The 23,413-nt window shown below is 53.0% G+C and overlaps 2 long non-coding RNA genes across 2 annotated transcripts; one reads left to right on the top strand and one right to left on the bottom strand.

Moving 5' to 3' along the window:
* Positions 1 to 981: 981 nt before the first annotated feature.
* LOC131519472 (uncharacterized) lies at positions 982 to 6,453 on the bottom strand. Its single transcript, XR_009265643.1, has 2 exons — positions 6,340 to 6,453; positions 982 to 4,487 (listed from the first exon to the last, which is right to left on the bottom strand). It is a non-coding gene; the product is annotated as an uncharacterized LOC131519472 (long non-coding RNA).
* Positions 6,454 to 6,842: 389 nt separating this feature from the next.
* On the top strand, positions 6,843 to 11,653 carry LOC131519471 (uncharacterized). The gene is made up of 2 exons (XR_009265642.1): positions 6,843 to 7,174; positions 11,348 to 11,653. It is a non-coding gene; the product is annotated as an uncharacterized LOC131519471 (long non-coding RNA).
* The last annotated feature ends 11,760 nt before the right edge of the window (positions 11,654 to 23,413 follow it).

Consider the following 23,413-nt stretch of genomic DNA (forward strand, 5'->3'; position numbering starts at 1 on the left):
TTGACTGGGGGAGGCAGTGACCGGGTCAGCTCTTTCCTCAGGCACCCCAGAGGTCGAGAGGTCGGGGGAGAAAGGCCGAGGCTGGTATGGATTTTCTGTAAGGGTCAGGGTAATTTTATAATAATTCAGCGGGTCCACACACTCTTGCATACACAGAGGGTCATGTATGCAGAGATATGTTCAGATCTGTGTGCAGCCTGGCCCCCAGCACGCACGCGCACACACGCACCTGCTCCCGTGTGGGAGTCTGGGCCCAGTGCACACAAGCCTGGTGCAGAAATGCTTGTCCACCTCCCCCCCTTGAGCTCACTTGCATATGCACACCCTTGCTGTCACCTTCAGGCACGTGATTGCACCAAGGCAAACCCTAAGTCGGCTAAGCAACCCAGAGAAACACGTCACCCTGTACAGCAACAATGCACACCTCGAGGATGGAAAGGTACCTATGGAGGGCTCTTTTGCTGACCCTCCCAAACCCTTTATTTCAGGGCTTTCCTGTCTGCCAATCCCAGTGCATGTTTCTCGCTCCCCATTCTGGTATTTTTCCAGCGGGGGAAACAGAGGAGACCCAGGGCCGTCCTGTCTTTGCACCGACTGGGTCTGGGCAGCGGGAGCTGGGAAGCCAGGGGCTCTGAGACCAGGCGCATGGAAGGCTACAGTCAAAATCAGCCTGAGTCCAGACTTTCTTTTCCATTGATTTATTTGTAGATCTTCCACACACACTGAAGCCTTATAGGGGCAAGAATTGCTTTCAACAGTCATGACAAACTGAGTTAGGGGTGATGCTTTGCACATAGTAAGTACTAAATAAATACAGTAGAATGACCAGCTGAAATGACTGACTTTTAGATGGAGGAAATTGCTCATTTCCCTTCTGTTCTTCCACTTCCACAAGCCTTTATATCATCAACGGGTTTGAAAGGCCAGAGAAGAGGTGTGGGTCTGGGTAAAGACCTTCTATTCCTTTCTTTTTTTATTAGGTAATTTCTATGCCCAATGTGGGTTTGAACTCACGACCCTGAGATCAAGACTCACATGCTCCATTGAATGAGCCAGCCAGGTGCTCCAAGACTTCTATTCTGGGATGCTAGAAATCTGGGTGTGATTTTTTTAAGATGCTAATTTTATACCAATTGAAGCAATCTGGTCTGACTTTGACCCCAAAAGGCCTTCAAAATGGATCACCGAGCAAGGGAGGACCGAGGAAGGAGCATCTGTCCTCCCTCCTGCCCAGAAGAGAATTTGAATTCACTGTGAGTAGCTTATGAGCAAGGCTGGAAGCTGGAGTTCATTACCGTCAGCAGCTAGAAGGTTTGGTGGGGGTAGGGTACAAGGAATGACTAGGGGAGTGGGGAGGGACATTTTATTTCCCTCAGTGAGGGAGAACACAACAGCACGCAGACATGGGCAGAGGCCGAGACAGCAAGGAGAGCGCAATGGCAGAAACTTCTTCCGGCGTCAGGCTCCAGAGCGCGGCTGTCCGCTCTGCCGGCCGAGATTCCGGATCCTGCGAAGTGAAGGAGGTTCCCACCTTCCCTGAGGGGCCAGTTGAGGCAAGGAAGCTGCGTTGGGCAGTCTGTATCCCTTCCACCAAGACCTGGAATGAGTGGCCTCCCTTCTCAGCAGAGCAGATGGGGATGGCTGCGGGCCTGGCTAATCAAGGGGTGTGTTCCTCGGAGAGATAGCCAAGAGCCAAGAGAGGAGCAGCCTCTCCATCCAAGGGAAAGAGGACCCCTAAAATGCATCGGGAATAGGGAAACAGGCTTTGCTTCTTTAATAGTTTGAGGCTTTGACCTGGCATCACTGACCTCTCTTCCCCCACCCCCAGCACCCCCATCTACTGAGGCAAGGGGCGCTCTTGGAGGCCCTCACTCGCCCTGGGAGAGAATGGCCTTGGGGACACCAGCAACCCCACCCCCGTGGGCAGGGGCAGGCCAGCAGATCGGTGAGGTGGGGAAAGATTTCCTGGGATGAGCCACTGGGATGTGGTCTCTATTAATCACAACTGATAGAGAAAACCAGTTGATTCATCCCGCACCTGATCAGCAAAGCTTACCCCCCATTTTGCCCCTCATCTCCCAGTCCCAATACTGCATCCACATCATGAACTCCTGAGGGCAGGCCTCAGGTTATTAGCCTGACTGAAGTTCCCACAGCAAAGCCTCAGGGCAGGGGGCACAAAGACAGTACAAGAGTCCCAGCCTGGGCTAGATGATAAAGGAAAGAGAGAACCTAAAGAACAAGAAGAAGGAGGGAAGGGAGCAAGAGAGAGGGGGGGAGGAGGAAATGAAGGAAAGAAGTAGCTTGAGAGAAGGGGAGGAAGTCTAGAAGCGCAGTGCTGAGAAGCACTGGACCGAGCCCCCCCCCCCCCGCCCCCGCCCGAGAGGGGCTGCAAGGCTTACTGTGGACACCAGCTGGCCATGTGAAGGTCCCTCAAGCCCATCCCCAAGGCTCGTGCTGCCCTTGGAAGATCTGGCTGATCTCAGCCACTGTCCCCTCTGCACTCCTGGGAGTTCATTACCGTCAGCAGCTAGAAGGTTTGGTGGGGGTAGGGTACAGGGAAGGACTAGGGGAGTGGGGAGGGACATTTTATTTTCCTGTCCCCCTCCCCCCCGCCCCGAACCCCTCAGTGAGGCAGAAAACAACAGCAAGCAGAAACGGGCAGAGGCCAAGGCAGCAAGGAGAGCCCAATGGCAGTGTCCCCTCTGCACTCCTGGGAAACAAAGGAGTTACCTAATTGGCTTTAAGAGACCCTCTGAATCAAACTGGGCAGTTGTCCCCGGCGCAAATGAACGGGGCGTGGGAGTGTAGGCCCTACACGCCACAGACACACAATAACCCCAAGTTCATTCCTCTGCAGCGCAGTCTAAAGCCCCTTTGCCAATTAACGTCTTTGTGTGTGTGGTTCAGTGCTATATCCTGCAAAGCTCAACTCCACTTGCCCCTGTAGGAAACGTCCTCATTCTCTTTCAAACTGAGGTTCCTTCTCCGGTTCCTCCAGCACTGGACAACCTCATGCCGAGCTCTTTACAAGTTCACACAATCCTTTCTGGTGTAGAGAAACCCTGTGCCCTGGCAGGAAGTTTTCTGGGGCATGGAGAGAGAGAAGGATGGCAAAGGAGGATTTTTCCTCTCACCAATGAACATGCCCTTGCTGGGGAGGACCAGGCCTCATCTTCACCTCTCTCTCCCCCGCGCAAATACAGACAGGCCAACCAAAATTACAGAAGAACCCTCCAGCACAAAGGACACATTTGACCTAAGATCACACTGAGGCCCAAGGTCACAGGGCGGAACAAAAGCAGTCAGTCTGCAGCCAGCCTCTGCCAGCAAGGTCAGGGTGGAGGCTCTCGGGGCTGGGGGCAAGGAGACAAGCCAGGGCTGTGTGGCCACTGGTCCCCCCATCTCTAAACCGCCTCTTCGGCTCCGCGTTCTGGTTTTGGAACCAGATCTTGACCTGCTGCGCCTCCAGGCCCGCTGTGCTGGGTTTGAGGCTGGCATGGCTGCAGGAAGAAGTCCTTCTTCCAGCTCAGTCAGCTGCTTCTCCTGGGAGAAGCTGGGCGCAAGGGGACGGCTGAACCCCCACCTCCCTCCGGGCACCACTGGGGTCCTGGGCAGCGGGGGTGGGAGGCCAGGGCCCAGGTAGCCCCAGGGGAAGCCAGTAGGGCGCCCAGGCGCCTGGGAGACCCTGGCTGGGCCACCGCGGCCTGTCTCCCTCCTCCTTCCCTCCCTGTGCACCTCCAAATCAGGATCCCCTTTCTGTTAGGCTGGTTTCCGGCTCTCCTTTTCTTTTTCTCTCTTTATTTCTCATTTCCCCCCCCTTCTTTTGTTCTCTTTCTGCCCCACCTTCGCTGTTTTTTTCTCTATATTCTTCCCTTCCTTCACCTTCCTTTTCTTCTCCCCTTTCCCCCCTTTCTCTTTCTGTCTTCTGTTGCTTTTACTTTTTTCTTTCATGTTTCCTTCCCTTTTCTTTTACTTTCTAGCTCCCTCCTTTCACCCCTTTGCTTTCCCTTCCCGTCGTTTTCCCCCCTCACAAAACAGGCGAATCCTGCACCTTTGTTCTGTCCCTTATCAAAATTTTTTCATCTTCGCTTCTCTCCCACTCAGCCTCCCGGAGGCCCTTCCTCTGTCCCCAGCGCTGGGGCTTTTTCGAATCTTTTCTTCCCTCGCTGGTCTTTTATCTTTGTGGTTCTCAAATTTTCTAGTCCTTTGTGCTGTTTCCTCAACCTTCTTTCCTTTGTTTCTAAGTCCTCTCTCTGCAATGGAAATTTAGCCTAAAACTGCCCCCTCCCCAGGCTGGGGCTCTGTCCTGTGTCAGGCCAGCCATCCTTCATGCCATTCTGTGTCGACTTCCCCCCAACTTGGGGGCCAAATGCAAGGGCCCAGGAATGGGACGGTTCCCCCTAGTTGAGAAGGCAGGGCCGAGTCCACAGCCCCCCACTACAGGCTTAGAGGAGCCTTGCCAAATTGTTGTCTCTCCATCAATCCTAATAAAAAAGAGAAAGAGGAAGAAAAGAAAGGGAAGAGTAAAAGAGAGAGAGCCCCGCAGATTATGGGAGGAGGTAGGGTGAGTGTTGGGGAGGTAGGGGCAAAAGAAGACTGGGTTCATCAAGAGGGGGACAAAGCCCAGAGCCAGGCACCTCCTCTTGGTGCACCCAGCGCCTAGGCAGCTGCCCTATCAGCTCTGGGATTGGGGCAGCCGGAGACCTTCCGCTCACGTCCTCTGGGCTGGAGAGGTGGTAGGGCCACAGAACGGGAGGAAAGAAAAGGGCTTAGTTTGGGTATCAATCACCTTCATGTCTGCCCCTGGATAGTCCTTCTCAAGACCAGGTCCCTAGGCAGTGCGGGGCTGCGACCCTCCTAAACCTCTTAGCCAGGGGGGCCCAATTCCGGGGGCTCGGGTAGGAGCAGGTGCCGGACAGCCAGCCGCTGCATCACCAGCAGAAAAACCCCGGGCGCAGCGAAAACAAAGGCCTGGGCGATTCTGCAGCTCCTAACAGAGCAGGGCCAAGCAGCCTCTGGAAGTTCGGGCTGGGCAGGGGCAGGGACACCACGCGCTGGCGTGGGAATTCTCCCTCCTGGGATGCACAACCCCTCCTGGCCCTTTCCAAGAACTGGTTCAAATTTGCCCTCAGCAGCCTGCCCGGTTTTTTAGGGCAGGACGCACAAACCTCCGGTGCAACGGAGACCATCCGGTTTGGGCCGGGCCTCCCCTTCCAAGAACACAGGGCTCTGAGAGTTACCCCCCCCTCCGCCCCGCCTTGCCAGTGCACCTGCAGCGGCCTCCACCCTCACCTGCTTTCCCAGATCACGCCGCAAGCCCCCGCCCTGGCTTGCCTACTCCCCCCACTCTCAATCCGGGGACCCCCAAGTTCAGTCGCGCCTTCCCGACCCACCCTCTGCAACTTGACTCCTTTTTAGAAGAGCCATCTCTTCCTCCCAGGACTTCTCTTGTGTGTAGATGAGGGGCAATCTCAGCTCCGGAACTGGGTAAGGGGCTCATCTCTTTGCCCTCCCTTGAGCGCTGGAGAAAGTAGGAAGATTGTGCTGGGGGTGGGGGGTGGCGGGGAGAAGCACTCCTCTGATTTCATCTCAAGGAGATGGGTCTCTGGATCAAAATGGGTTTACAAGGAAAAGAAGAAGAAATGTGGGAGTTGTTCCCTCTCTCGTGTCATAACTTAAATAATGCCCGCGAAAGGTCCCGGGGCAGCAGGGGCGAGGTCTTCCCGAGCTGAGGCTCTAGACTGATAACCCCGCCCCCTGCCCCAGCAGAGTGGGAAACTATTTTCGGCTAGTACTTCTCTCCCTTTCCGCCGGGAGACCCTGTGGGGATCTCCAAGCGTCTCTAAGAGTTTGCTGGGTGAGCAGGTTCGGGACACTGACAATCCACCCTGACTGGGAGATAAGCAAAGAGATCCTTCCTCCAGTATGGGGATCACCGCAGCCCTCCTTCCCACATTAAGCGTCAAAACCCCAACTCTACTCTCTTCTCCACCTTCCTTCAAAAAACTTTCCTGAAGTTTCCACCAAGTTGCGGTTGGGGAAAGAAGAAACCAGACTCTTTGGGTCTCCAGGCCCCCACTTTCTCTCGTCCTCCCCAGTTTCACAAGTAATCCTCCTACCTCTGCCAGCTGCCACCGGAGTCCCCAAACTCGGGGGAGGAAAGTCGCTCTGGACCCATTTATTTGACAGACGCCCTGCCCCAACCCAAATTCCTCCAAGGGTGGGCAGATTAGTATCTGGCGGTAGGGGAAGCGGGATGGAGTAAGGAGAGAGACAGAGAGAGAGACAGATTGTCTTCAGACGGAAACGCACGCACCCCTCCAGAGCCCGGCTCACCTGCCCCAGACGGACTCCTCTTGATTTTTAATCCGTTCAAAAGTTTGTCCTTCTCTCAAACAGTCCCAGGAGGGGCGCAAATTTGGCAGTCGGGTTGCCCCTGAGGGCGCAGGCGCCTGATCCGGAGCGAGCCCCAGGGAAGCACCTTCCCCAAAGTGTGGGCTGAAGCAGTGATCCGGGGAGGATATTCAAGCGCCCGGGACAAGGGGCCAGGCTGCTTTTGCCCTGGGACCGCCGCGGGCCGAGTGGGCGCTGTAAGAGGGAGTGGCCAGCGGGGCCGGCTCGGCCCGGGGACTGGGAGGAGAGGACCCTGGGTCCCTGGCGACGTCTGTTAGCTTCCTCCAGTGTGTGCCCTCCCGGGTGTGTCCCAGCCAACAACATTCTTTCAACCCCTTCTGGGCCGGCCACTCAGGGCCGGGACAAGGCGAAGAAGGAGAGTGAGGGGGCGAAGAGACCCCCCCCTCGTTAGCCCCTCCCTAAACCCCGCGCCACCGGTCCCCCCCTTTCCTGCCCAGAGCCAAGGGACAGACAGAGAATTGCAACTAGAAATTCGATCGATTGGTACGAGGGACCACGTGGTCCAGGGTTGGCCAATGACCAGGACGCCCGGGATGAGCTAATAATGGAAGCAATTTGTAACTTTCAGTAGCTCTCTAGGCCTGAGTACTGGAGGGAGGGAGACGCGCCGAGGTGGGGAGGTGGGTACCCCTAGTCCTTGTACTCTCCTCTCTCGAGCAGGGGCACCCGGAGCCCCTATTCCTCTTTATCCCCAACACGCAGATAGTCGCAGGGTCCCGCGCCCACTTCTGTACGGCGGCCGCCGCTCCAGAGCAAGGTAAGCCGGTCTTCCACCCCTGAAACACCCCCTCCCCCATCCTTTCTGGCACCTGCAAACTACGTCCCCCTTCCTGCCCCATTACTCAATTTAAATCCGATTTTCTTTTTCTCGCAGTTGAAAGGAAGGGATCCTTTTATTTATTGTTTGTATAATCTATTTCAGATCTGGGCAAAGATTAAATTCGGATTAGTATAGTTTTCTCAGGGGAGGGTGGGTGGTACTTTTTAGATCAATTTTGTATTTCCTTCTTTTGGGGAGGAGCATTCTACTTACGGAGAGTTTACTTTTCTTTGGGGGTGAGTTACACCTTCTGTTTTTGCAAGTTTCACTTCTCTGATGATGTCAATTTCCCGCCTTTCTCCATCCCATTTTTCAATTTCAATATTTACCAATAATCAGTTAATGGATTTCAAGTTTCTTTCTTTTTTCTCCTTCCTCACTCGTTTTTTAGCTGTTGCCGAATCTCCATGATTTTTTTTTCCCTCCGTGTGAAACTGTTAGTCTTGTGTTGATTTCTCTTTTTGTTTGGTAAATGAATTTATTGTTTGGGAAGCTCTATGGGGGTGTGAACAAGGTCTCTTTTGATTAATTCCAACCCCCTCCTCTTTTGAAGAATAATTTACTTGAAGTAGTTTATGCTTTATCCTCATTTTTGTTTAATCTCTCAATTTTGATGTATTTTACCTCCTTTTAAAACCTGACTTGTTCTTTAAATTTAATCTTTACATGTTAAACCGTTTTTAAAGTTTTTATTTAATAAACTTCACCATTTTATACATTTGCTTACCCTTCCCCAGCCTCCTTTGCACTCCTTCCTCCTTCATTTCAGGACCCTCACCCCCAACCTCCACAATTCCCAGCTTCAAATTTGACTCACCCTGCCAGCCAAAGAGGGACACCTAGGAAGAAGCAATGTCCTGCTTGGGTCAAAGCCTACATTCAGGGTTCTAGTTCTCCCCCCCTCCCCCATCGAGCCAGCAAAATCAGGGAAAGAAAAATTTCTGTTTGACTTTTTAGTCTAGGACTGAGCTTTTTCTCCTTGCCTTTATCCTGGGCAACTTTTTGGTACACAAAGTTGAAATTTTAATTCTCATCTTTTCCCTAAATTCTAAGAAAAGTACAAGCAGATCTTTGTACCTCCCCTAAATGTCAGCAGCTAGCTCAGGGTAAGCCTGTTGGGTTTCTTACCTTCTGGAAGAGGATTCCCAGAAGAAACACAATGTTTAGTCCTCTCTTTTACTTTTAAGGTGGAGGTGGCAGGGATCAGGGCACCCCCATTTTGATCTCTGGCTCTGGCTTTGAACGGACACAAAGAAGGAAGGGCGAGCTGGCCTGAGACTCGATCACTTCTGGTCGGAGAGGTCTGGCTTAGGATAGTTTGGGGTAAATCTCACCTCTGAGGAGATTCTTATTTAGCAGTACCATGAAGTAAACCATCAAAATGGTGTGATGAGGTTTTCAGCCTCTTTAGACCCAGTGCAAGTACAAAAATCAAATTGTTAGAGTAATCTGTTTCCCAAAGATCCACCTCCTGCGACTTTGTCTGTTTCCCGGAGGGAAACAGAACCCAACTGGGCAGAAGTAAAGCTGCCACTGCCATTGCCCCTCCCCTCCGGGTTCTCCAGCTCCGTCATCACATTGACATTCTGGGCACATTTGGCCCAGCCCCCCGTCCCCCGCTTCTCCCAAGTATGAATCTAAATTACTATTAATAAGGGGCCGCTCCAAGTTAATTGGCATTAAAAGAATTCATTTCAATTTGTTAATATTAAATGAACGCTCTGCACTTTAGCTCCCTTCTTCGCCCTGGATTCCCAGATGAGTGATGGCAAGTGGGGGTGGGGGAATAGAATGAGGATTTTATTTCTGACTCTCCAGCCTAGTCACTGCGGTGCCTCCCCAGGGGGCTGGAGATCAAGGCTCAGTGGGGGCCTGATTGGGGAACGTCCGGTGCTCCTTTTTTTTTTTTTTTTAAGTGAAATTCATCTGATTCTGTGGGAGCTGCAAATGTGGGAGAGGGCAGAGGGGAGCTGAGGGAGAGGGACAGTAGGGTTTGGGGGTAGTTTTGGTGGAGGGATGGGGGACTGTGGAGGGGTGGGGGTGGGGGAGTGGGGAGGAAAAGAGACAGAAATGCATGGGAGTGGTAGGAGGATAAGGGTTGTGGGCTGTGGGGGTAAAGCAGATTTGTCAAGGAAGGTGCTAAAACCCACCTAGAGAAGGAGGAGCTGGGGGTGAGGGTGGGAGATGTGGGGTAAAGCAGCTAGGGGATCTGAAGCTATCTAGCTGTGTGACTTTCGGCAAGTTGCTTAACTTTGCTCCCTTAAGTTTCTTGATCTGTAAAACTGGAATAATATTAACAGTAGCTATCTCAGGGGTTGTTTGGGATTTGATGAAATCCACGTGATGTGTTTTCCACGGGGCTTGGCACCTGGAAACTACCAGTAAATGCTAGCTCTTATTATAAAAATTTTTTTCTAACATTTATTTATTTTTGAGACAGAGAGAGACAGAGCATGAACTGGGGAGGGGCAGAGAGAGAGGGAGACACAGAATCAGAAGCAGGCTCCAGGCTCTGAGCCATTAGCTTATAGCCCAACGCGGGGCTCAAACCCATGGGCCATTAGATCATGACCTGAGCTGAAGTCAGACGCTTAACCGACTGAGCCACCCAGGCGCCCCGGTGCTAGCTCTTATTATAGCAGAGTGGTTAAGAGCATGGATTCTGGAGCCCAACTGCCTGGTTTTGAATCTCAGCCCTGCCTTAGGCTAGCTGTATGACCTGGGGCAAGTTACTTTACCTTTCCAGATGACAGTTTCCTCATCTGCAAAATGGAGTTAATAGTCCTAGCGCACAGGCTGTTGTGGAAGTGAAATGAGTCCATGTGTGTGATGTGCCCGGAACAGTGTCAGTAGAGTGGGCAGTACTGTGTCAGCATTAGTTATTATGGATGTTGCTTTTCTAACCTGAGAAGGTTGGAGATAGAGGCGTGGAACCCCTTCGACGTTAAGGGCTCAATGGATTCTCTAAGCCTGATCAGCTCAACCCACTGATCTAACAGCTGGGGTGTACACAGTGGGGGCAGGAGAGAATGAAGCCCTGGGGCTCTGGAGGCTGGGATGCCTGAGTTCTTCCCCAGCCTCTGCTGTGGCTCTTGGCTTGGCTGTCCCTCTCAGTGCCCAGAGACTTCAAGAGGAAGTCACTTCTTTTTTTTCCCTGTGGCGGCCCATGCTGGGGGAACTACTTTCTCGGTCTCATACCCCCCTTGGGTCAAGAGTGAGTCTCTGGAGTGGGGGCTGGGGTGGGAAGTGGCTAAGTGGGAATGTTTTGGAATGCTTAGTCAGGGAAGACTTGCCGGAGGTGGAAAACACAGATCCAGGTGGGTTCAGGTGGGAAGGCAGTGAGGATGGGGGTAACGAAGAGGGCGGGGGTGGGGGGTGGTACACTGGCCAGGAAGGGGAGGGAGAAAAGGCCACGCAAAGGCTGGATGAGGCCAGGGGGCAAGGATCAGTTTGGCTTTGCTGGCGCCAAGTAAAATCGGTTACGTTTCTTGAGGACCTACTCTGTGCCCGGGCACAGGGTTATAGACTGGGTGTGTCCTGTTCGATGATCACAACAACCCTGACAAGTGAGTGTCTTATTCCTGTTTCCAGAAGAGTCTGTTGAAGCTCAGAGAGCTGCCCCATTTCGGGTCACACATTTGGTAGCTGGATTTGCCCGGCACTGACCCCCGTGCCTGAGCTGCCTGCAAAGCATGGCCTCCTTCCTTCCCCGGGGCTCGCCTCCCATTCCTACTGTGTCCCCGTGTTTGTAGTCACACTTAGTGACTGGAAACAGAGGGTAGAGAATGGGACAGGACCATGAGAAAGCGGCAGATGGGCAGTGGGGGCAGAAGCTTGTCTCACATGTTTGTGAAGAAGATGGATGGAGGGGTATTCTCCCTGGAGCAAGGCCTCCAAGTCACTGTCCTGTGACTGCTGTTCTTGGCATGATGGCCATCGGGGAGCACAGTGACCTCATGGGGGATCACATTGTTTTCTGGACTGTGGTCTCTAGCCCCCCTCCTTTGAGAGGGGAAGGGGAAGAGGGTGGTTCAGGTGTGGGTCTGAGCCCTGGATGAAGACTACTAGTTGTTCAATAAAACCCCTTCTCTCCTTGTTGCTTGAAAGCAGACAGCCTTGCGGCTGGACACCCATTTCGTGGCTGCACTTGCTGCCAGGTGTGGCCAGAGGGGAGTGGGAGCCAAGTAATGTCATCAGAGCCTTAAGACATTGGGTAAGTTCTTCTTTCGCGAGCTGGACCCGATGCACCTGGGACTGAGCTTTGACCATGCACTTGAGGAGAAGTCCTTAAGAGAGAGCAAAGCAACCACATGGAAGGAAGCCACGTCTCTGACTGACCAGGTGGAACCGAACTGCCTGCCGTCGAGAAGTGCTCCACTGAGACTGTTACACGAAGAATAAACCTGTTTTCTCTAAGTTCCTGTGTCTGGGGGCCTCTCTCTTACGGCAGTTTTGCCTTCGTCTTTCCTGACGTACCTCCTTACACCAGATTTGTGGTTCAGACTCACCAGCAGGATCACGTCAGGTCAGGGAATAGTTACAATAATGACATGTACTGAGTGCCAGATAGGACGCACGTTAGTTAATATAACCCTCGTGACAGTCCTCCGAGAGAGGGATCGCTATTATTCTCACTTACACGTGAGGAAACTGAGGCCCAGAGGAGATAAGTGATGTGCCAGTGGATACACAGTAAGTGGTAGAACTGGGGTCCCAACCTCGAGTGTGCAGAGCCCGAGTTCTCTATACGGGGCAAGTCCCCTCCTGCAGACGGAGAAGGACCGGGGACCTTGGAGATCATGTAACACTTGGCCAGACCCCTTCACAGTCATGACAGGGGCCTCGGCATTTCTCATCGCGCCCTCATTTGAACCCAAGAAGTTCAGCGGGACACCCCATGTTAGCTGTTGGGTTGCTACTTAAGATTTTGAGGGGCGCCTGGGCGGCTCAGTGGGTTAAGTGTCCGGCTCTTGATTTCGGCTCAGGTCACGATCGCCCGGTTCGTGAGTTCGAGCTCTGCATCGGGCTCTGCATTGATAGCGGGGAGCCTGCTTGGGATTCTCTCTCTCCCCCTCTGTCTGCCCCTCCCCCGCTCATGCTTGCTCGCTCTCAAAATAAATAAACCTTAAAGAAAGGATTTTATTTAGAGAAAGGACCCCATAGCTAAAACCAGTTTTGACCCCCTGATCGGTTTCATCTCCCCCCCACCCCCCGCTTTGTTACAGATGAGGCCCAGAGAGAGGACGTGACTTGTTTAAGGTCACACTTCGTTTTTCTGTCCATTTTCTGAATCCAAGATGAATTCTCTCCCCACCCCATCAGCTGCCTCAACCAGCAGCAAGGACAGAAATAACCCAAACCAGGCAGGGGGCCTGTATCTCATCTGATATGCTTCGGGATAGCCAAGCCATGCTTCCCTAATTTCCCCTGTGCCCCTCCTGTTGGATATCTGCCTCAGAGACCCGCCTCTCTGGGCCTGCACCTCTTCTCCAGCCGCCTCCTCACGCAGATGGTCAAACACGCAGAGGGAAAGGAGAGCAGGGGCCAGAGCCAAGATCCCTGACTCCTTCAAGTCTTTCCACATTTATATCTCCCTCCTCCTGCCCAGGCCCCTTCTGAGTAGCCCACCAGGGAGGAGAAGGGGGAAAACTATCATAAATTTCCCCTATTTATACAAGAAGACAGAATGTTTCTTGTGCCAGAAAAAACACAGAGAGGGAGCTGTCAGGGGAGAAGAGACCCAGCCCCATACCTTCTGGGGCCAATTTATCTTCCCGAGTCGTGGGTTGGGGGCTACCATAACCCTGCCTGTGTGATGTGCAGGCTCTGGCTTGAGGGCGCAGCCAGGACTGACAGGCCTCGAGCTTTGTTTCTGAGCACAGCCCTCCTGCTCCCTCTCAAAGCCCCTTCCCCTCCTTGCTCGCTCGCTCTTTAAACAGGTTTCTTGAGAAATAATTCACATACTGTACAATTCACCATTCAGGCGTATGATTTGGTGGTTTCAGTGTATTCACAGATAACGTGCAACTATGAGCACAATTGAGAACTTTCATCACCCCCGAAAGAAATCTCATACCCGTTACTTATCACCTCCGTGTCCCCCCAGACCCCCTCCCAAGCCCTAAGCAACCACTAACCTGCTTTCCGTCCCTGTCGATTTCCCTGTTCTGGACTTCCCCGTAAAGGGAATCGTGATGTGTGGCCTTTGTGATTGGCTGATCTCGCTTAGCATAATGTTTGCGAGGGCCATCCGTGCTGCAGCGTGTACGAGTACTTCGGCGTAGCTCAGTCCTTTTCACGGCCAAATAATATTCCATCGTATGGATATGCCTCACTGTGTGGATCCACTCTTCTGATGGATATTTGGGTTGTTTCCACCCTTTACTCTTATGTCTCTGGACAGCCTGGATCACACAAAGTGAGGTCTGTGGGCAAGAACGAGTGTGTCTTACATGTGGGAGCACCCGATACCCACAAAAGCAGGGCCTTAGGTCATGTCTTCTTTTATGTTAGTTACGTACCCACTAGCTGGAATTTCCCTCCCTCTGTTAAGTTACTAAGAAGGGGCTGCTCCTTCCATTTGCCATCAATTCTTTTTTTTATCATCCTTATTTTGGTCTCTTGCTGTATTCCTCAGAGTGGGGGACTCGAACCCTTCTCCAGGTCTTTTAGAGACACCTAAGCAGTTACATGGATATCTTCCCACTGGGGAAAAGGTTCCTGGAGTCTGGTCTCCAGTGATCCTCCGGTATCTCACAGCTGAAGGAAGGTCTGTGGAGGCTCCAGGTCAAGAGAAAGTTTTGTTCCTGGAGGCGTGACTGAGCCCAGAATGCAGGCCTCCTGCCCCTACCTCCTTTCGGTCTTTTACTTTACTTTTTAAAAAATTGTAATGTTTATTTTAGAGAGAGAGAGAGAAACAGAGCACGAAAGGGTGGGGGAGCAGAAAGGGAGGGAGACCCAGAATCCGAAGCAGGCTCCAGCCTCCGAGCTATCAGCACAGAGCCCAACGTGGGGCTCGAACTCACAAACCGTGAAATCATGACCTGAGCCGAAGTCGGACGCTCAACCGACTGAGCCACCCAGGAGCACCCACCATTTCAGTCTTGCAGACGTGCCTTGGGCTCCGTCCATTCACTTACCTACCTAGCCAGTCTTCACTAAGTATCCAGTGAACTCCACAGACTCCACCACCGACCTCGTAAGCCTTGCAGTTCCGGTGGTGAGAGCCAAATACGAGTGAGCAAAATAATGGCAAGTTGTACAAATTCTGCAACATTTGCTGAATGAACGAACGCATGAACCCTTAGTATGTTCCCTGGAAAGAAACCATAAACATTGGAGTTATAAATCACTTGTGTCGCCACCACCTTTCCTGGTGTAGACAGATGTCAGCCCTTCTCCATCCCTCGGAGGGGATGGTGTGCAGATAATGCAAAATGTTAGCTCAAGTGGCTGCCAGTTATTGGACTAGCCATGTACCAAGGGAGTTATATATGTCACCGATGTTCACCCTTTTAATTAGGTATAATTATCCCCATTTTGAGGATGAGAAAAACTGAGACTCCAAGAGTCTTTGAAATCCCATAGGTAGCAGTACGTGGCAGGTCATTTGTACTTTGCTCTGGGATGTGTATTTGTTCTCATTCCCAGCTCTCCACACTCAAGACAAACCCATTTCTTTCCGAGGCCCTGGTACAGAGGAGCTGGCCGCCCTCCCCTGTCCTGCTCCTCCTGCTCAAAGGAAAGCGGGCTGAGACAGAGGTGTGTGTCCCTCTCTCACAGCTTGTGTCCACTGGCTATACCTGCCTCGCAGGTGGGAAGGGAAGGACCAGCCATTTCCCTTGCTCTGTGGGAAGGACCCGTGAGACGCCTGGATGTTGTCAACCGAAGACTCGAACAGGCCAAAGAGCTGACGACGTTGGCAAGAAGGGGACCTCCATGAGGCAGATAATCAGAAGTTGACGACTGGGGCACCTGGATGCCTCAGTCGGTTGAGCGTCCAACTTAGTCTCGGGTCATTGTCTCACAGTCCATGGGTTCAAGCCCCGCGTCAGGCTCTGTGCTGACAGCTCAGGGCCTGGAGCCTGCTTCAGATTCTGTGTCTCCCTCTCTCTCTCTGCCCCTCCCCTGCTCATGCTCTGTCTCTCTCTGTCTCAAAAACAAATAAAAACATTAAAAAAAAAAAAAAAAGAAGTTGACGACTGACAGTCCTTGAACATCCCTCCCTGCCGCCTCCTGCTAAATCAGGCCGCTCCCGTGGTCTTGACGACAAATAACAAGCTTTCACACGTTCTAATTTTCACATACGTTAGCTCCCTGCTCACAACAGACCTGCGGGGTAGCTAAGGCTGGCCTTGTTCCAGAAAAAGAAAGTTTGTGGGTCTAGACCCCAAGCGTCCTGCTCAACTTCATGTAATGAAATTTATGTATGTAATGAATTATGTATGTAATGTATGTATGTAATGACATTATTTATGTATGGACCACGTACTCTGAAATATTTCACGACTGTTAACCCATCTCCTCTTCTCTACCGCCATATGAGGTGGGCATGAGCATTAGCCGCAGTTTTTTAAGATGAGTAAACTGAGGCACAGTAATGGAGTGTCTTGCCCCAGGCCACACAGCCGGCGAGTGGTAGAGCGGGGAGGCGGAAGCCAGCTGCCTGGCCCCACAGTCTGCGCGTAATCGCTGCACCAGGTGGGCTCGGCACAGCGACTGCACTCGGGAACTCTAGTTTGTTTTTCTGGTGACCCCCCTCCCCTTCCCCCTGCCTCCCTCAGTCTTTATGGCCCATTGGAAAAAAAGCGAGCCAGAGCTGTGGCTCCCAGGGTGACGATCCTTCAGCTGCCTCTTTGGCACTGTCATTCTGGCCTCCTATCTCTTGCCAAAGGCTCCAGCCGGGAATACCGCAGACGGTTTGCCATGGATCAAGGTTTCTCCGGAGAAAGAGCTCACAGGAAGGCTGCTGGGCAAAATGAAGTAACTTGCCGTTTCCCCCGTTGCCTCGTCGAGAGCGGCCAAAGGAAGTCACTGCACGTATGAACACGTGCCATCAAAGCACAGCCTCTGGCCAGTTTGGAGACCTACGTGGGCCGGAGCGGCCAGTGACTCACTGGCCGCGTGGAAAATCTGAGGTGGCGGATGATGGAAATAACACTTCTCTAGGAGTGTGGCGTGTGACTCGCTCAACAGTGCTCCCTGACGAGGGCCCAGGGGTGTGCACCTGGGCTGTGACTAGGCTTGTTCATTCATGTACTTGTTATCCACTTATTTATCCAAAGCATTCTAATTCATGCACCTAAGAGGCGCTGAGCTAGCTGTGGAGGATAGGCAAGACAAAATTCCTGCCCTCCAGGGGCTCACCGTCTAGAGAGGGGAGGCAGGAGCAGGATCCAGTGGTTTGCACTAAATCCTGACGTCGTACGGTCATTTCGCCTCACCACCCGACATCATCTCCCGCCCAGCTCTGTCCTGCTGGCCTCTCCCCACGCTCAGGCACAGGTCACGCCTGGCCCAGGCAGCCCTCCTTCCTTCTACCTTCTTTCTGCCTGGATCCGCACCTTCCTTGTGAGCCAGACCGTTTCTGTCAAACGAGGAGTCTTGGATCTCCTTCCCTGTCAGTTACTGTTGGTCTGCAGGCAGGGACAGAGGTGGTGATAAAGCAGCAGAGGTAAGCTTCGCCATCATATGGGGATCCCAGGTGGGGCGGGCGGGTTATTTTGTTTGCCCCCTGTGTTCTCCGGGCTGCCCTGGGCCCTGGGGAAGCAGCCCTAAGCAGACCGCATCACCTGGGCTCCTGACCTCCTGATTTCTGTGGGGTTTGGCCAGCAGGGGTCCTGGCAGGAAAGGAGAGAGAAGCCACTGTGTTTATTTCCCATCCCCTGCTGCCTGCTCTCTCTCCTGCCTGAGTCCCAGCAGGGGTTCGGGCTCCTCTGTGGCCACAGCTTTGCTGGGTGGCCCTTCGTTCATGACCCCAGCTAGAATCAGGCTTTGCTGCACATTTCCATTTCCTGCCTCTTTGGGGCTTTCCTGGTGCCTCATCGGCCCTTATTGGTTCCCCAAATCCTGTCTATACCTTGCAAACTGTCATATCATGAAACTCCCTTCCGTGAAGCCCTTCTGAATGTGTCTTTTGTTTCCCGCTGGAACTCTGGCTGGCCTCACCTGGGTGCAGAGGACCGGGTCCCCGGTGGTTCAGAGACCCAGGTCAGCTTTATTACCCCTCTTCTCCAGGGGCTCCCCCGGGGAACAGAGAGGTTGAATGAAGGACAACGCTCTATCAAGGGTTTTCACTGAGGGATGAGGAATCCCTGCCTTCCTGGAAAGCAGAATCAAGGGGCAGTGTGGGACAGGCAGCCGGAAGCCGTGGTCAGGCCAAGGGGAATGAAACAGATTGGTGCCCAGGGCCCGCCTCTGCTGGCTGCTCTGCTCAGCTATCTCCTCAAGGCATCCGAGCCCTGGAATCCCCGCACATACCTTACTGATGAGAAATCTGTGACTCAGAGAGGGAAGAAGGAGCCTACAGGAGCATCATTCTGTCTCCCTCACACTGGCAATCAAAGAGAAACCCCACTGGGTGATCAAGAGGTTGGAGGGTAACAGACAAATCTTGGCCGCGGTGGTGGCCCAGCACATAAAAAAAATCTGGAGCCAGACCGCATAGATGCCAATCACGGATCCACCTCTTACTAGCGGTGTGATCTTGGACGGGGTACTTGACTTCTCTGGGTCTCAGTTTCCCCATCCATAAAAATGGGGCTGATGAGAATAGCAACCCCCCACCTCATAGGGTTGGGGAGACAGTTAAGTGAGTTTGTGGTCACGAGGCCCCTAGGAACAGCGCTGGCACACAGGGAACACTGTGTAAGTGCTAAAAATCGGAGCTTCTCCCATTCTGCCCCCAGCCGTCTTTTGATTGCGCACCTCCCCTGCCTCCTTTCCAATGTCCCGAAAAAGGGTGAACAACCACCAAGGGAGCCCCTTGTCAAGTCTACCATCACCAAGCCTTTTGTGAGCACGAGCCCTGCCCCGAGGGGTCACCATTCTGGGGAGAGCAGTGAGGACAGGACGCACCCAGTTGGTTCACTCACCCCAGGTGCCTATGCCCAGTGGGCTCAGCCTCGATGCGTGCAGAACGGCCTCTTCCCCCAGCCCCCTCAACTTCCCGGAGCTGCAGGGGGCCCGGGAGCTCTTGGTAACAGCACATTAAGCCCCTGTTTGTGGGAACTTTAATTTAAACACAAATTAGAGACGGCAAATGACTCTGGCAGCCAGATAAGCCATCCCGGGAGAGCAAGGAATAAGCCAAGAGAATCAGCCGAGGTAAGGCCTGAATTTAAACTACCGGAGATTCCCAGAAGCCTGGAATGGGTGAAGGCTGGAGGTCCTCAGTGAAGAACCCCAGAAGCCCCACGCCCCACGGGCCCTGCTCGGGCTCCATGCCAGTCCCCTTTGCCTCTATTCTATTCTGCAAAATTCCAACCCTCCCTGCTCCCGCCGCACTGTTTTGGAGAACTCAATTTCTTCACTCCGTCTTCTCCTCTTCTGTAATCCGCCATTCTGAGAAAGTCCTACTTACCCTCTAACCTCCATCTACACTATCAGAGCTGGAACATGATACATCCTGCTTATTGGTGGCTCAGGGGATTTCTATTCAGGAAGCAAACGTGGTAGAGTGGAAATAACCTGAATGCTGATAGACCCGGGTTTCCTCCTCTATACAATGGGGGTTTCCTCATCAGTTTCCTCATCTATACAATGAGTGTGTGAGAGGATTTCTAAATTCCTGGGAGCTCTGACTTTTCACAGAACTTGAGGGCAAGAACGTCCCAGGAAATCTCTAGTGTTCTATAACCCAGGAGTTTCCCACTGTTCTAGATACATTGTTGGTTATTTGGGGGCAGGGGGGAGAAGGGAGAGCAGTCAAGCCTGTCTATTCCTTTGTGGGAAGGGTCTCCAGGCTTTGCTTCTCCCCCTCCACACACAACCCAGGCCCCGGGCCCAGGCAAGAGGCTGCCTTTCCAGGTCTGTCAAGGCCTGCTGAGCTCAGCTCTGTGGGGCTGTGGCTGCTGAGATGTTGTTACTGTCCTCTGGGGTGGGAGCAACATATGTTCCCTCTGTCACAGCACCTGTGAGGGTGGCTGAGGGATGCCAGCCCCCAAGAGGGCAGAGTGCCACCCTCTGCAGCTGACCTTGAGAAATCTTAGCCTGTCTTTCTGGGGAGCTTAAAGTGAGGGCAGAGGGGACAGGTCCCAAACCCCCACCAAATGGGAAGCTGCTGTCCTTCAGAGGGTTAAAGAGCACACCTTGGCTACAGCAAGAGGGAAGAGGGCAGAAGAGTTCTGCCCCACAGGCAGAACTTGGGGGTTGGATGCTAGAACAGACTAGGACTCTGAGAGGTCATCCGAAAGGACAGCCCCATTGCCTTTGGTCTCAGAGGATGTCCGTGAGGCCTGGATCCCAAGAAGTGGTGAGAGGACTGTGACCCCAAAGGTCAATGCCAGCTCGTGACTCAGGAGTCAGAAGGTCCCTGTGACTGGCATAGAAGGACCTTGGCATTTTTTCTGGCCCAAGGCCCTCAGACAGAGGTGGACAGCTGCCATCGGGGCCCAGGGCCCAGCTGTGCCCCCACTTTGCCTGCCTCCCCCCTCTTGTGAGCCTGGCTGCCCCTGGAGCCACAGGCCTGCCCGCCATCTGGGCAACTCAGAGGAGAGCCCACTGCCAAGGGAGTGCCAGCATTGATTTATAGCCCACAACCTTGGCAGGCTCGGCTGTATGCCCGGAACCTCCTTTGCTCAGGAAAGAGGCGCGCCTCTTAAAGGGGCAGTGCAGCGGAATGCAGGGAAGTCCAGGATGTAAGCCGAGGGGTCTGGGGGCTGGCGAGGAAGAGCCCCACCCCTCAGGACTCGGGGTGACCTGTCTTGTCTTAGGGAAGCTTCTCTGCTGTCCATCACACCCCTCATCATGCACCTCTCCTTTGTAGGCTTAGCCCAACCTGGACAATCCAATTCAATTGTTTTAATGTCAGTCCCTCTTGACAGACTGCATACTCCATGAGGGCAGGAAGCAGAGCCATGGTGTTCATCCCTGCAAATGCAACACGCAGCACGGTGCCCGGCACCTAGTAGAGGCTCAGTAAGCATCTGTCAAGCATAGGAAAGAATAAATAAGTGAAGAACTTTGCCCACGAGGTGCGGGGAATGGTTTTCGAGATCCTGCAGCACCTGCCCCTGCCCGCAGGACCTCTCCCTCCAGGCCCCTTCTCCACGCCTGACACGTCACCTGGGACCAGTGAGGCCAATCTGTTACCCAGACACATTTGCCTCCCTCCTTTCCCTGGGTCTTCTCTCCGAAGTCCTTCATACAATGTTCCTCCCAGTTTCCTTCAACCAAGGAGATTTTGCTAATTGCCTTTCGCCTCTGCTCCCCATTCAGATTACTTCTCAGCATGGAAATGCTTCATTCATTCATTCATTCATTCAGCAATAGTCACCGCATATATGCTGCCTACGAGGCTCTGGGTACTGAGAATTCACGAAAGAACAGGCCGGTCACGATCCCTGACCCCAGGGCCTACATTTCAGGGGATAAGGCAGACCAAAAAAAGGAAGCAAATGTGTTAAGTGCAAATCGTGGCACCTATACTGTGAAGAGGGCTGAGGTGATCACAGATTTAATGTGGGGACCCATTAAACTGGGTGGCTGGAGAAGGCTTCTCCGAGGAAGTGACATGTGGCTCAGATTTGAAGGGCAAGAAGGAACTGTGTGGAGAAAAGGGGACCAGAATTCCAGAAGTGGCTCCGGCGCCTGGGTGTGAGCAGGGGAGTCCCTCTGTGGCGGGGGGCAGGGGTGTTCCAAACTATACTCCCCCATCTCTTCCAAGTTCTGAAACTCGTACCCCTTCCTTATGCAGGCGCATTGTTGAAAATCCTTGGAGATCCAGCATGGGCTCCGCCTGGGAACTGATCAGAAAAACAACGCCAGGTTCCACTCCAGATCTACTGCGTCAGAATCTGCATTTTAACAAAATGCCCAGTCGTTGGGAGGCGCGGCGATGTTGGAGTAGCACCGATCTAGAGAACACCTCAGAGGTGGAGCAGTGCGAGAACATCACTGAGGTGAGTGTCGTGGGAGGCGGCGGTGGTTGCTGAATAGTTCAGATCTGAACCCGAGATGAGGTGTGATAGTGGATGTGGGTTTATGTATGTGCTTGTGTGTGTGTGTGTGTGTGTGTGTGTGTCTCCAGCCCTGACGACTGTGAGCTATCTGGGGCTTGACATCTCCTGGCCTTTTTCCACACCTGGGGATACATCTTGATCTCACTGTGACAACACCCCCCTCTTGTACGTGCAGCTGCAAGTCGAATGGAATCTGCCAGCCTCTGGGTGGTGGGGGACACCTCTGAAGCAAGGCAAGGCAAGGAGATCCCTTGTTCCTGACCTCCGGCAATCCATTTATCTGACCTGAGTCTCATAAATGCGTCCTGATGAGCCCAATCGCTTGCTAATGGTTATGAGCTGAGACCTGGGGATTTATGGCTGAGGCCTCAGCGGCCACGGACAGGAGCTGGGCTGCGTGCAGGAGACCAGGCTCTGCGTGGCTTCAGTTCATGACGGTCTGTGCCCAGAATCATACTGGGGACACCCCCACTGCCTTCATTTGGGACAAAGAGCACTGCCCTGGGTAGGAACGGGTGGGCCGAGGAGAGGAAAGACCTCTGACTGATGTCCTAGGGATGAGGTGTGAATGTCTGGGAAGCGAGCCCGGCTTGTCCGTGTGTGTGTTGAGGGCAGGGGAGTGGATATTGAATCAAGCACTGGAATTGGAGCCAATCAAACTGGGGTTCAAATCCTGGACCTGTTGTTTACCAGTGTGTGACTCTGGACAAATCACTTCTCTTCCTGAGCCTCGTTTTCCTCATCTGTAGATGGGAATTGTAAAACGACCTCACAGGCAATGTGTGCAGAAGGCACTTCAAGTATTAATTGTGTGTATTTAAGTAGGGCAAGAGATTGGGATTCTAACTCCCGCTTTTCTGCTAACTTGCTGGGATTCTCACATCGGCTCTGTCACCAACAGCCTCACATACAATTTCTGGGCCTCAGTTGCCCCGTAGATATTAAAGAGGGGGTGAGACCTGATGTTCTGTTGGCTTCTCCCAGCTCTTATATTTTGTGATTTTGACGAGGAGTCCTTCAGTTGGAAACAGAGTTGGAAGGGCGTGGGCCTCATCCTGGCCATACAGAGGGGGTCCCTGCAGCTGTGGCCTCAGGGACCAATGGGGGTGGGGGTGGAAGCTGAGCCAGAATAGCCCCTCCCTCAATGGTGCTTTCTTGTGAGTTCCATTCCTGGCAGGGTGCTGGGCACTGTGTTTGGGAAGTCTGGGGCAAGAGAAGAGATCAAGAAGGGCCCTGCTGAGGGGTACGGGGTTATCGATGGTTATCGATGGAAATGCCTGAATCACTCATGCTTTTTGCATGGGTAGATCTTCAAATGACCTGTTCCCCTTCCCCCTGCTTCCCTCCCCCACCCAAAACACATAGGGACACATGTGTGGGTGTGTGTACACACACACACACACACATACACACTCACACAGCAGGAATTTTGAGGCTGACCTGATTGGAGTGTGAGCCAAATGGAGTAGAGAATCCCACCCCCACTCCCACCCTGAGAGCTCAGGTACAGACCTAAGGATTCCTATACCACAGTGCACGACAATGTTCTCAGCTATCCCCCCCACCCCTTTGCCCCATTCCGGGAACATCCTGGAGCCGGTCACCGTGGGAAATGGACATGACCCCCAACCCAGCCTCACAGATCCTGCCTCTCTTCTGTGCTCTGTCCCACCCTCCCCCCATGTGCTTGCATGGAAACCCTGGAGACCTCTAGGAACACAGACAGCATCCAAGTCAATGACATTTACTGAGCACATGCTATGTGCCTGGCACTGAGCCAGGCACAAGGGCTATGTAGGGAAATTAGACCTGGTTCCTGTTCTCAAGATGTCATAGCCTAGTAGGGGGACAGACTTTAAACCATTTAATGACAACACAATGCGCTAAGCGACAGTAATGGACAGGCCAACAGGTCTATGGGAGAGGGAGGCATAAAAGGAAGATACTTGAGCTGCTTTCTAAAAATTTTTGGTAGAAAATTGAGAAGATACACATA

This window comes from Neofelis nebulosa, chromosome 8, assembly GCF_028018385.1.
Source record: "Neofelis nebulosa isolate mNeoNeb1 chromosome 8, mNeoNeb1.pri, whole genome shotgun sequence".
Taxonomy (NCBI): Eukaryota; Metazoa; Chordata; class Mammalia; order Carnivora; family Felidae; genus Neofelis; species Neofelis nebulosa.